This window comes from Polypterus senegalus, chromosome 15, assembly GCF_016835505.1.
Source record: "Polypterus senegalus isolate Bchr_013 chromosome 15, ASM1683550v1, whole genome shotgun sequence".
NCBI lineage: Eukaryota > Metazoa > Chordata > Cladistia > Polypteriformes > Polypteridae > Polypterus > Polypterus senegalus.
Genome location: NC_053168.1, coordinates 125,910,690 through 125,922,766, shown reverse-complemented (window position 1 = coordinate 125,922,766; position 12,077 = coordinate 125,910,690). Strand labels below are relative to the sequence as shown.

General features: G+C 46.9%; 1 protein-coding gene across 1 annotated transcript in view; it reads left to right on the top strand.

Annotated features, from left to right (window-relative positions):
- The window catches only part of nudcd1 (NudC domain containing 1), a 71,155-nt gene that overhangs the window by 16,823 nt on the left and 42,255 nt on the right, over positions 1-12,077 (top strand). The gene's annotated exons all lie outside the window — the stretch shown is intronic.

Here is a 12,077-nt window from a genome sequence, read left to right as displayed (position 1 = left end):
ACTTGTACTGTAGATCGTCTAATTCGTGTTGCCATCAGGGAAAAGTAACGTTTCTTCCCAATGAAGAGGCCTATCTGTGAAAATTAAAAGATTTGTTGTTTGGTGAAAGTGAAATCCACGTATGGGAGCGGCAGAGACGTGAAGTGGCCGGTGAGCCAATCCCCCTAGTAACTAATTATTTTTGTACAGCGCACAGCATTGCACGTCTATCAACTCAAGCACACTGAAGCCAAGCAGAGTCGTACAATGGCGGACGTCTGTGACGATCGATGTTTGTGGCCGAGAGCTGAGGTGACCTCGGAGAATGGTGCCCTAGCAATGCTGAGTACATTGAAAGAGCTCGATGCTAACTGAGTGAACATAAGAAACTGGACCGACGAGGGCCGACCATTCAGTCCATCAAGCTTGTTAGTTAGCTCTGCCCTCTTGGACTCACTGGACATCATAGAAGGTAAGCTACTTGAAGAAGAATTGTTGATGCAAAACAATAAGTGCCGTAGACCCCCAACCTGCACAGTTTCTGTGTTGTCTGCAGTGAACCCATAAGTGTAATACGCTACTAATATTTCAGAAATGCTTTTCTGTGAATACTGTGCTAAGAGTGTAAATATATGGAGTTTGATCTCTGCTAAAAGTCTGTGTGCAATCACAATGACTTTTGTAAGTGCAAGTTACATTTGAAGTGTATTTTTTAAGTGCAGGTTACATTTTGCTTGACAAGTGTTTAGCGCGCATGTGATTTTTGGCAGAGTTCTTGCGTGGCATTTTAGTGCCAAAATTATTTGAGAGCGAAAGCAGTGAGGTAAAGGCGGGGCTTTGTTTTTCTAGCCAATGGGAGTACATGATGCTAATCGTAAGGCATGCCTCTTTCCCCACCTCTGAACGAGAAGTTTACTCCATGACTCAGAATTTACTCAATTTAGTATGACTTTTTTTCACCGGTTTGCTGCCGGAGTTGTATCCAATTTGGTTCATCTGGGCAAATATAACAATCAAACCTTGATAATCAGTGATGTGTCTCGATCAGGACTTGCCCAGAGATCCATACAAGACCATACCATTCTCTGTACATCATCACAAGGTGCAAATTCTATTCTCCGTAATCCTCTGGGCGCCCCAGGGCGGCTGCTGTCTTGTGGCCCAGGAGAGGTATTGTCCCTCTCCCAGTCCTTCTAGGCATCCCAGGTGGGCAGGATCCTCCGCCATCCAGCTGAGCTAAATGAAGAGCCGTGAGCGTCCCCTGATCTCTCTCTGTGTGTGGACCCCCACGTCCTCTGGGCAGCATAACCACTATAATGTATGGCAGCCATACTTTTTATTGGAGTTTTTAGTTATCTGAGGTCACATCAGTCCACATTACCCCAAATAATTGGGTTTCTACTATAAAACAAAATTTTTGTTTAAAAATATATAACAAAATCAAAGCCGTAATTAATAGCAGCGTTTGCGAGATAAAGTTTTAAAAAGCAAAGAGTAATTAAGTAATTAAGAAAAAAAACCCACTTAAGCAGGGCTGAAGCTTTGATGAATCAGCGTAACAAATGGACTTTGATGCGATTTTGTATGTGATTTGATTTAAAATGTTTATGTACAGATACGCCTCTTTTGTGGGAATAATTTTATGAAATTAAAACTGTGGATGTATTCAATTTTTGTTGCAAAAAGAAGACCTTTGAATGATTTGAGTTATTTACTTATTATGTATGCCTCCCACTAATACAAAGTGTGCAGGAGGGCGAGAGCACAGCTCTGATGTCACGTCGTGTCGCGTCACAGACCCTCGGCACGAGCCCAAAGTGTAATCGATGTGACCCGCACCGCGGTGCTGACACGCATGCCCGTGTTTGAAGTTTTGGACGGCTCACAAAGCTTTGCCACCTTAGGCCCGGACACGACGGCGGCCCCTAAATAGACTGTTGTGTGGCAGCGGCCCGTGATTGGCGCTATTGACGTCTTTCAGTGAATGTCGCCTGCTTTACAGTATATTTTCAATTGTCATTTTTGAACAATAGACTCGTTGGGCTAGTCTCATGTTTTCTATTCTTCAGCCCAGGTAGCCTCTGGTTTATTTTCTTCCCTCTCTACAGGATGTTATTACAATTGATCTTTTGATATTTTTCTCCTTGGTTTTTCTTTTTTGAACAATCGACAAGGTCGTCCGCTGCTCTTTATGATGGGCTTGCTTGCTTCCTTTGTTTACTTCTTTCTGCTCTTTTTATGGTCGTATTCCTCCGCCTTGTACTCTTGAGACAACTAATATATGCTCTCATTCAGTGGCGCTTTTTAAATGATATAATCAAGCCAAGTAAGCAAACACACACTGTCTGGGGCACACACCGTTTCCAGAATATTCTTTTCCTTCATCCTTACCCTAAAGCCACAGCAGACTTAATCTTGGGGGTTTGTTGATCCAAAATTGCTGTTTAGAAATTTAGTTTACTGGGTGTGAAGGTGTAAATGTCAGAAGTATGTTGGCTGCTGTGTCAGAAAGACGTGCGTTCAAGCTTATAGAGTTTACCTTTTAACGTAAAGGGACGAATCTCATCTCTTAAAAAAGACCACCCACTCATGACTGCAGGAGTAAAGTCTGCTCACCCGCATCCATTCACTAGCCTTCGATGTTAGGCCTGTGGCCGGCGGACTGATCTCTTGTTACTGGCAGTTGGTGCCAAGTGGTAAGTTTAGGGGGGCAATTACATTTTCACACAATGCTGGTGACAATTTTTTCCTTTAAGAAATCAAATGATCATTTAAAACTGTGTGCTGTGTTTACTCGGGTCGTCTTATGTCTTGTTTTAAATTTGTTTGGAGGTCAGAAACAAGTGTTATGGATAAACGAGAAAGAGAAGGGGGCAAATACTTTTTCACGGCAGCGTATGTCATAATCAAACGTGGGAAATTTTGGTGTCGCGTGTGATTTGAAGGCCTCGATTAGCATTCGGAGGCGTAGCACACGGCGGCTTTCGGCGAGCTCTTTTGATGAATGCGCGCGTCTCCAGGGTTCCCTGGTGGGTCCAAATGATTTGTCTGCCTCCGGCCTCGACAAATGTTACTCTGTCACCGAGAGAAATGACAACATAAAGAGCTGCGGAGGTCACAACTGCCAGTGCCTTTGATTAAAGATGGCTTGTTTGTTGTTTTTTCTTTTCTCTAAAGCCGAGTGTAAGTTTGGATGCCTTTGCCAATGCACTTTTAACACTTTAGGAAGCACTAACTTTGGTTTTTGGGCCAAGAGCTTTTATACCCTACTTGGGATTTATGGGCCTTGGCCTTCTGACGGGGCGGACCGCAGACTTGCTTTGGTCTTTTGATGTCGGGCCTGTTTTTTTGGATTCAGGACTTTTTGAAGGGTTGTAGGGCCTGGAATGCCAACCTTCTTCTCCTTCTTCCTCTTCTTGCTCTTCATTGTGGTCGTCTTCTTTGTTCCTTTTGGTTGTGAGACCCTTCCATCTAACATAATTCTCTTCTATATCCTCCACATGGTCTTGCCTAACGGTGCAGCGTTGTGGAAGTTAATTAACAGTGGCCTGCAACAGGTAACCAAAGATGTTCAAAGGCTCCATGCCAGGTGCTGCAATCAGAGGTCTGGAACTGCAGGGTGGACCTTAAGGTCCTCAGCGTCCTGCACATCTTTCACCCCTTAGGCCGGGCGTACGTGGTGCGATTTTTAGAAACGGTGGTCAAGCGAGTGCTCCCACTGTACCATAAAGTCATTGTAAGATTGTGTTTGTGCTTAAATTGTTTGGTCCGATTGACCAGCCATGATGTGGCTGCCCAGACTACACGTGTGTGTGGACCTGATAAACCGTTTCATCCACTGACATTTGGCAATAAAGCTTAAACAATTCAAAAAAACAATACGACCACAGGTTTCTCAAAACTTGAACAAAGATTGTAGCTGCGTTGCGGACTCTTGCCACTCTGAATCTACAAAGAAAAGACAAAGGCGGATGTGGACAGGCGGATGGTTGGGAAGGTGCAGGGAATGCAGTGTGTCAGTTTTATAGAGAGGTGTGTAATTAGAACAATTAGGACGAGATCGGGCCATTCAGCCCAGCACAGCTCGCCCATCCCGTTCACTTCATTCTTCTAAAATATCATCGAGTTGAGTTTTGATGGTCCCTAAAGTCCCACTGCCCACCACACTACCTGATTGCTTATTCCATGTGTCTGTGGTTCTCTTCTTAATGTTTGGGAGAAGTTTACCCTTGATGAGTTTCCAACGGTGTCCTCCTGTTCGTGATAAACTCATTTTAAAATAGCTGTTCTGATCCACCGGACTCATTCCCTTCATAAATCTCGGTAATTTTCCGCTGGTGGTTTTTCGGTAAACGTGAGATGCTTTTCTCGTTGGCCATTCGGTTGTATTTATGTTGCTTTGAGACAGTTACATTTCTAAAATCAAAAATGAGCACGACAACCGGAAATGTGATGGTGACATCAGACAACCTTCTCGAAACACGGCTCACACTTCAGCTGACTGAACGTTCTGACAAGACAGCTCAGTCATGTGATGCAGTCAAACATCTCCTCCCAGCTTTGACTCCACGTGAAATGACGGCCAGTGAAGCTGGAATTCCAGCCGACTTGGGACTTTGTTAATTCTGTTTGGATGTTGGACTGTTTGATGTACACAGTCTTTAGGTACCTTGAAAGGCACTTTTAAATAAAATTGATTTTTATTCTTCTCAGGAAATCAGTCGGTGACTACATACCAACTGGTCCAGCATCGCAGAATTTATGGCCAGCCTGGGTAAGCGAGACGGATCACCATGTTTAAGGGTAAAGCTGTGAGGTTTAATACCATAAAGTGGTGGGGAGTCCGGTGACAACTCCATTTAATGAGGAGTCAATGGCATAATAAATGGCACACAAGGTACAAAACCCACAGCAACTGCTGTGAGTCCCAGTGCTCAGGACTGAGCAGAGACTCCCGGAGGCTTGGCTGCATTTATGAAGGCTGACAGGAAGAGGCGGGTTTTGGATAAGGTGGAAGTGACATCAGTGTTCAGAAACCTCCAGAATGTGGATGAGAAAGGAGATTGTATTAATGACGGCGTCCCCTCCTGGACTGGGGTGGTATTGCTTATCTTCTTCCAGACTTAAAAATGGCACCCGAGCACTCGTACGTGATACTAGGGGTCCCTGGAGGCCTAGAAGTAATTTTATTAGCATTGTAATGTAGGAAGTACATTTTGAGGATGATTCAAAATTTGACAAGACTCCAGTTGAAAGTCCTGCACTTCAGAAAATCTGGTATATTCAGTAAATGTCAAACCCTGAGAGTGATCTTGGAAGGAGAGGACGGTGGGCTGTGGTGGCCAGGCTTGTGGTCACTGCTGCCTTTTTTATGGGTGATGTTTTTTCATTTTTAAGGTAAACAAAATATTTGATGACCAATTAAAAGTCTGCTCAATACGCATGTTAGCCACACAGTAGTGTACGCGATCTGAAGACAAAAGCCCACCATGTGCATGTGATGGGGGGTGAGCTGTCCTGGAGTTCTTTCTGCTGCTGTCCCCAGTTCAGTGTCTTATTATTGTTACCTTGGGTTGTAATCACCAGAATGTCTGAATACGGCACACCGCGTCCTGGTGGCTGCGTGATTGCAGTGATTGCCACCTCCTGTTTTTATTTAGTGATGCGCGGCTGTAAATATTAAACTTGGCAGCAGATCAGCGCCCGCTTGCTCAGTGCGCTTCAGTGGTAAACCCAGCGAGAGAACAGGAAGGTAATTCATCTGGATGGCCTTTTTAGTGACTCATTTGCTCTTTTCAAATCCGATGCCTCCGTCCTGGCAGAGATTTGCTGCTCTGCCTTTGGGATTCGGCACTCAAATCAAACTGGTCCTGCACTCACGTTTTTGTAGAAATGTATTTGGTTAAACAAATTAAAACAAAAAAACACAAATCTATTCCCATCGGCCACTTCTGCACAGTTGTCTTTTCCGTCATAGTGACCAAGTGAGAGCGTGACGTCTGCTGCCAGCTCATCTAATTATTGTGGCACTGGCTTTCAGTTTCCTACAAGGCACTGCATGGGCTTCTGCTGGGCCACCATGATTGGCATAAGAGCCAAACTGTAAAGATGGACATTGTTGTCATGTTCCAGTCATTGTCACCCCACTTCAAATCGAGTGGCTTCATTGTCACACCATCCATATGGCATGTATGGCAGCATAGAGTGGCACAAAATAACCGCAGTGCAATATGAACACAGGACAAGCACAAGAGGGGTAAGGATCTGGACTGTACTACAAATACTGTAGATAACTAAATAATAGGTAAGTGACTCGATGGTAACGGAAGCCGAGAGAGGACGTGCAATGTCGTTCTTTTTTTATATATTGTCTCCTTGAGATAAAAGACTCATTTTATCAAGATATTGAGAAAGTTGACTTTTTCTCGAGATAACGAAATAATTTTATCAAAATGTCGAGAAAACAAGAATTTGTTTTCTTGAGATAACTGAATAATTTTATCGCGATCTCCAGAAAACGAATCTTAACCTTTGCTCCTGGCATCAGGCTTGCTTAGATTGTGACGCCTATAAAGCTCAAGCCTCGCTAACCGTCTTCTTAAATGACAGACACGGACGTTATTATTTTCTACACAAAGGCATAAACATATTTCAGCCTGCGTTAGCCCTCGATTGAACAAAAATGTAACGCGCTGATCAATACAGTTCTGCTCTTCTGCCATTTGAAACAAGACGTGGCTTCAATAAGCTAAACATTAAACGTTAGATACAATTTCATAATTTTCAAAAGACCTTGTTTTCTCAAGATCTCGATAAAATTATTCTGTTATCTCGAGGAAGCAATTTAAGAAAATAACGATATTACACGTCCTCTCTCGACTTCCATAATAATTTGAATTAGATCGTGTAATAGTAAGAAATAGAAGTAGTGACGTGTTTAACAAATGTACGGCACACTCAGTAAATGAGCTGCTCGGAGCAGATCTGAGAGCGGGCAGTGGGCTGCACTAAGGTCACAGTCTGGACCACCAAGGGATTTGCAGAACTAGGCAAGACTTGTTCAGACGCTAAAGAACCTTCTGCCAGATGGAAGTGGGACAGAAAGACCATGGGAGGGGTGGTCCGTCACAAGGCTGTGTGGGCTTTGTGGATGCATCACTTTATAAAGATGCCTTTTAATGGAGGGCAGAGAGGTCCCAGTGGTCTTTTCTGCTGTATCCATTGTAGGACCTTACGGTCAGAGACACACAAGTTCTCAAACTTGACGGTGGTGGCAGCTGGTCAGAACGTTCTCGATGGTGCTAGTGTGGAATGTGATGAGAATGAGCGGAGGTGGGATTGCCTTTCTCAGCCAGTGAAGGATGCAGAGATCATGATGCTGAGGCCCCTTCTTGGATATGGAGGTGTTCCACCGGAGAGCCTTCGGTGTGCAGTGGGGTGTGGGCAGCATGGGCCTTCCTGAAGTCGACAATCATCTCCTTTGTCTTGTCCACGTTAAGACGGGTGGTTGCACTTGCACCAGTCCAGCAGTCGTCGTATCTCCATTCTGTAAGCTGACTGAGCCCCGTTGCTGATGAGACCCACTTAGTGATAGTGTTGGAGCAATCGCGAGTCAGCAGAGTGAAGAGACGTGGACTGAGTACACACCCCTGGGGGCACCAGAGGCTGAGCTTCTGATGTGGGCTATCTGGGGGTCTCTCAATCAGGAAGTACAGGATCCAGGTGCACAGGGAAGCAATCAAAAAGGCAGGTGGCAGGGCTGAGACCGATACTGGCTGCACTGGGCGCACAGCAAGAAGCACCAGTCCATCGGCGGTGCCACTCCTATACACCCCCCCATATTTGTGTTTAGAGTGCCCAGTCAACCTGAACTGCACTTCTTTAAAGGTGTAGGACTAAAAACAAAGGGGTTGGTGGAAAATCCCCACAGACGCAGGGAGAGTATGCAGACTGCACACGGACCGTGACTTGGAGTGGGATTTGAACGTGAGACTCGCCATCCATGAAGCCGCCGTGCCAAGCTCTGTGCTACCATCTCCCCCAGTTGTTGTAATTCTGAGCAGAATAAACTTGCAATTTTGAACTTTCTAGCAATTTATTTATTTTTTATTTATTAATTTTCTTTTCACTGAAACCTGGGTAGTGTGACAATTGATGGCACTTATACCAGTGCTAAACCCGGCACAGACAGTCACAAGAGGCACACTTACACAAGTTCACATTTTTTATTTTCTTCTTTTCCAATTTGGCACAGCACTTCTGAACACTTCCTGGTGTGGCACAAGTGCTGCATACCATGGCCTCTGAACCCTCCTGGTGCCCCCTGACAGTGGCCATGGGTCCTCACAAGGTTGGGGAGGTACTGCTCCTCTCCCAATCCTTCTATCCTCCAGGTGTCCTGACTGGGCATGAGCCCCAGCCATCTGCCACAGTAGAAACTGAGCGGTGGCAGATGTGACGTTTCCTAACCCTCATCGGAGGCGTAGTCCCCACTGAATCCTTTGAAAATTAGTCTTTTTTATGGGTATCCATCCACACTGAAATGGCGTTTTTGACCACCGAAGACCAACCTCTTATTGAGGACCCCCTCTAACGCGTTCATTTGCAAAGGGCAGGCCTCACATAGCAGTGTGGGTACTTTTTGAAAATGCTGACATGTTATTGTCGTGAGATGAGTCCCTCGCTTCAGTTTGGTCCCCCGATTTCTTTCTTTGTCCTCATTTCACTTGAAGCGAGCTGCAGGGTCGGAGCTCCGTCTTAACGGGTGGCTCGTCTCCCAAATGAGACGCCCTGCTTTGACAGCTCATTACGGGTGGAAAAGGAAAGGAGGCGGTCAGCCATGTCACCCCCTGGTGTGCCAGGGTAGTAGTGCTTACCTTTGATGACCCCAGAAGGCGACCCTCTGACGCTCATGTGTGACAATAGGAATGAATAATAATAGTCGGGCTATTTCAGTGAGTGCTAAGCTTATTATATACGCAGTCCTCAGTGAGACGCACTCCTTCATCTCCCCTGCCTCCTATAGACGTCTGGCCTTTTAAGACGTGCACAAGGCTCAGGGGCACAGCGACACCAGGGGGCACTAGAAGGGAGTTCAAGCCTTGTGTCCCCCGTTGCAAACAGAAGACCACCCCAGGATGGCATTTGAAGGTGTCTGAGTGTTGAGTGACATGGACAACGACCGTGAAGGCGCCCGCTTTGGGACAGTTAGAATTTGTGTTTGGGTGGCTGCTGTTTCACTCGAGGCTTGAGCGGGCAGGCAGAACCTGAATTTTTAATGCCTAATGTGGCTTTTAATCAGCCTGTCCGAATTCAAAATAGCTGCCAGCCCTTTCCTAATATTGATGACAGCAAAAGTACACAATCTGCAGCGGGAAGCTGTTGTGTAATTCCCACCTCTTATTTGTGATTTATGGGCTTATTTTTCATTTTCCTTGAAATGTTCTTCTATTTCTAGAAGGGCTACTAATGGGCTTCTCTTTAAAATGGCCAGACTTGACAAACATTCTGTCGAAGCGAAGCCACCGTGATTTAAGGCTGTGCTGCCCTGGCGTCCCTTCACCACTGGATGAATGAGGCGCAGCTCCCGTCACTGTGCCAGTCAAAATGCTTTTTGAAGTATGAAACCAAATTTGGGGGGAGTCCCGTCTCCGCTTGGGGTTCATTGCTGATCCCTTTTATGTTGATTATGTGAATCGTCCTTTCGTTTTGGTGGTGCTTTATGTGTATAGCCTGCCACTGTTATGTTGAGTGTGTCTTGTGGATGGTCTCCCCAGGAGGCGGGGCTTTCTGCCAGTCACTCCAGGGACCGCCCGATTCATTCCAGAGAGCCTCCTGCAGGTCCTGGTGGTTCATTGTGAATGTGCTGTGGATTCGGCGAGTTATTTGTGTTTTTGCCGTGCGGTGCTTGTGCCTTGGTATATTTTAGTCATTTTTGACCTTCCTGCTCTTTTCATGGCCTACATTTCTGGATTACCGTGTGTTTTGCTTGTGCCTTTTGTATCCTTTTGGAATTTTGACCCTCTTGTTGTTTATTTTCTGACCACTTGATTTGAACTTGGATTACCTTCGTGTTCATCCACAAACCTGGTGGTGGACGCCTAAGGTTCGAGAGGCCGTCAAGCTGAAGAAAGAGTCCGATCGGGTCTGGTTGACCAGTGGGACTCCAGAGGCAGTGAGGGGTACCGACGGGCCAAGTGTGTGGTGGCATCGGCTGTTGCAGAGGCAAAAACTCGGGCATGGGAGGAGTTTGGGGAAGCCATAGAAAACGACTTTTGGTCGGCACTGAGAAGGTTCTGGCAAACCAGAAGACGGGGTACAGTGTGTACAGTGAAGACGGGGCCCTGCTGACTTCACCTGCAGACGTTATTGACCGGTGAAAGGAATACTTCGAGGATCTTCTCAATCCCACCAGCATGGGATCACTCTGGGTTCCTCAAGGCTCTGGATGTTGTGGGGCTGTCCTGGTTGACACGTCTCTGCAACATCGCATGGGCATCAGGGGCAGTGCCTCTGGATTGGCAAACCGGGAGTGGTGGTCCCCCTTTATAAGAAGGGTGACCGAAGGATGTGCTCCAACTATAGGGGGATCATACTCCTCAGCCTCCCTGGTAAGGTCTATTCAGGGGTGCTGGAGAAGAGAGTTTGGTCGATGGTCTAATCTTGGATTCAAGAGGAACAATGTGGATTCCGTCCCGGCCATGGAACACTGGACCAGCTCTACACCCTGGCCAGGATCCTGGAGGGGCCATGGGAGTTTGCTCAACCAGTCCACATGTGTTTTGTGGATTTGGAGAAGGCATTCGACCGTGACCCTCGAAGCATCCTGTGGGGTGTGCCCCAAGTTTACGGGGTACAAGGCTCGCTGTTACGGAGGAGCAGGAGGTTGGCCCGCATTGCCGGTAATAAGTCGGACTTGTTTCCTGTTGAGGTTGGACTCTGCCAGGGCTGCCCTTTGTCACCGATTCTGCTCATAAGTTATATGGACAGAATTTCTAGATGCAGCCAAGGAGCGCAGGGGGTCTTGTTCGGTGACGTCAGAATCTCGTCTCTGCTATTTACGGATGACGTGTTTCTGTTGGTTTCATTGGACAGTGACCTCCAGCTCTCACTGGAGCGGTTCACAGCCGAGTGTGAAACGGCAGGAATGAGAAGCACCTCTAAATCCAAGGCCATGGTTCTCAGCTGGAAAAGGGTGGAATGCTCTCTCCGGGTTGGGAGCACAAGTGGAGGAGTTCAAGTATCTCGGGGTCTTGCTCACGAGTGAGGGAAGAATGGAGCGGGAGGTTGACAGACAGATCGGTGCAGCATCTGCAGTAATGGAGGCTCTGCGACGGTCCGTCCTGGTGAAGAGAGAGCTGAGCCAAAAGGCGAGGCTGTCGATTTACCAGTCAATCTACGTTCCTACCCTCACCTATGGCCACGAGCTTTGGGTAGTGACCGAAAGAGCAAAATCGTGGATACAAGCGGCCAAAATGAGTTTTCTCCGCAGGGTGGCTGGACTTTCCCTTAGAGACGGGGTGAGGAGTTCAGTTAGCCGGGAGAGACTCGGAGTAGAGTCGCTGCTCCTCCGCATTGAGAGGAGTCAGTTGAGGTGGTTCGGGCATCTGGTTAGGGTGCCCCCTGGATACCTCCCTGTGGGGGGTGTTCTGGGCATGCCCCACTGGGAGAAGGCCACGGGGCAGACTCGGGACACTCTGCAGGGATTATATCTCCTGGCTGACCTTGGAACGCCTCGGGGTCCTCCCAGAGGAGCTGGACGAGGTGGCCGGAGAGAGGGAGGTCTGGGCTTCCTGCTTAGGCTGCTGCCCCCGCGACCCGACTTCAGATAAGCGGTGGATAATGGATGGATAACTTCATGTTCCTTTTGCTTCTTGTGCTCCACAGAGGTTCATTGTTACTGAAGAGCATTTTGTGAGGCCCAACTCTTTTATTTTATAAAGATTCGGTGCTTGCTCTTTTTACTAGCCGGGGTTTGACGGTGATATCCCCCTCTATTGTCTGTTTTCTTTGGGGATTGCTTTTGGAACGTATTGTTACTTGCATGCTCTGGGACTCCAAGATCACATCATGAATTGGTTTCTGTTCATTTTAACTAA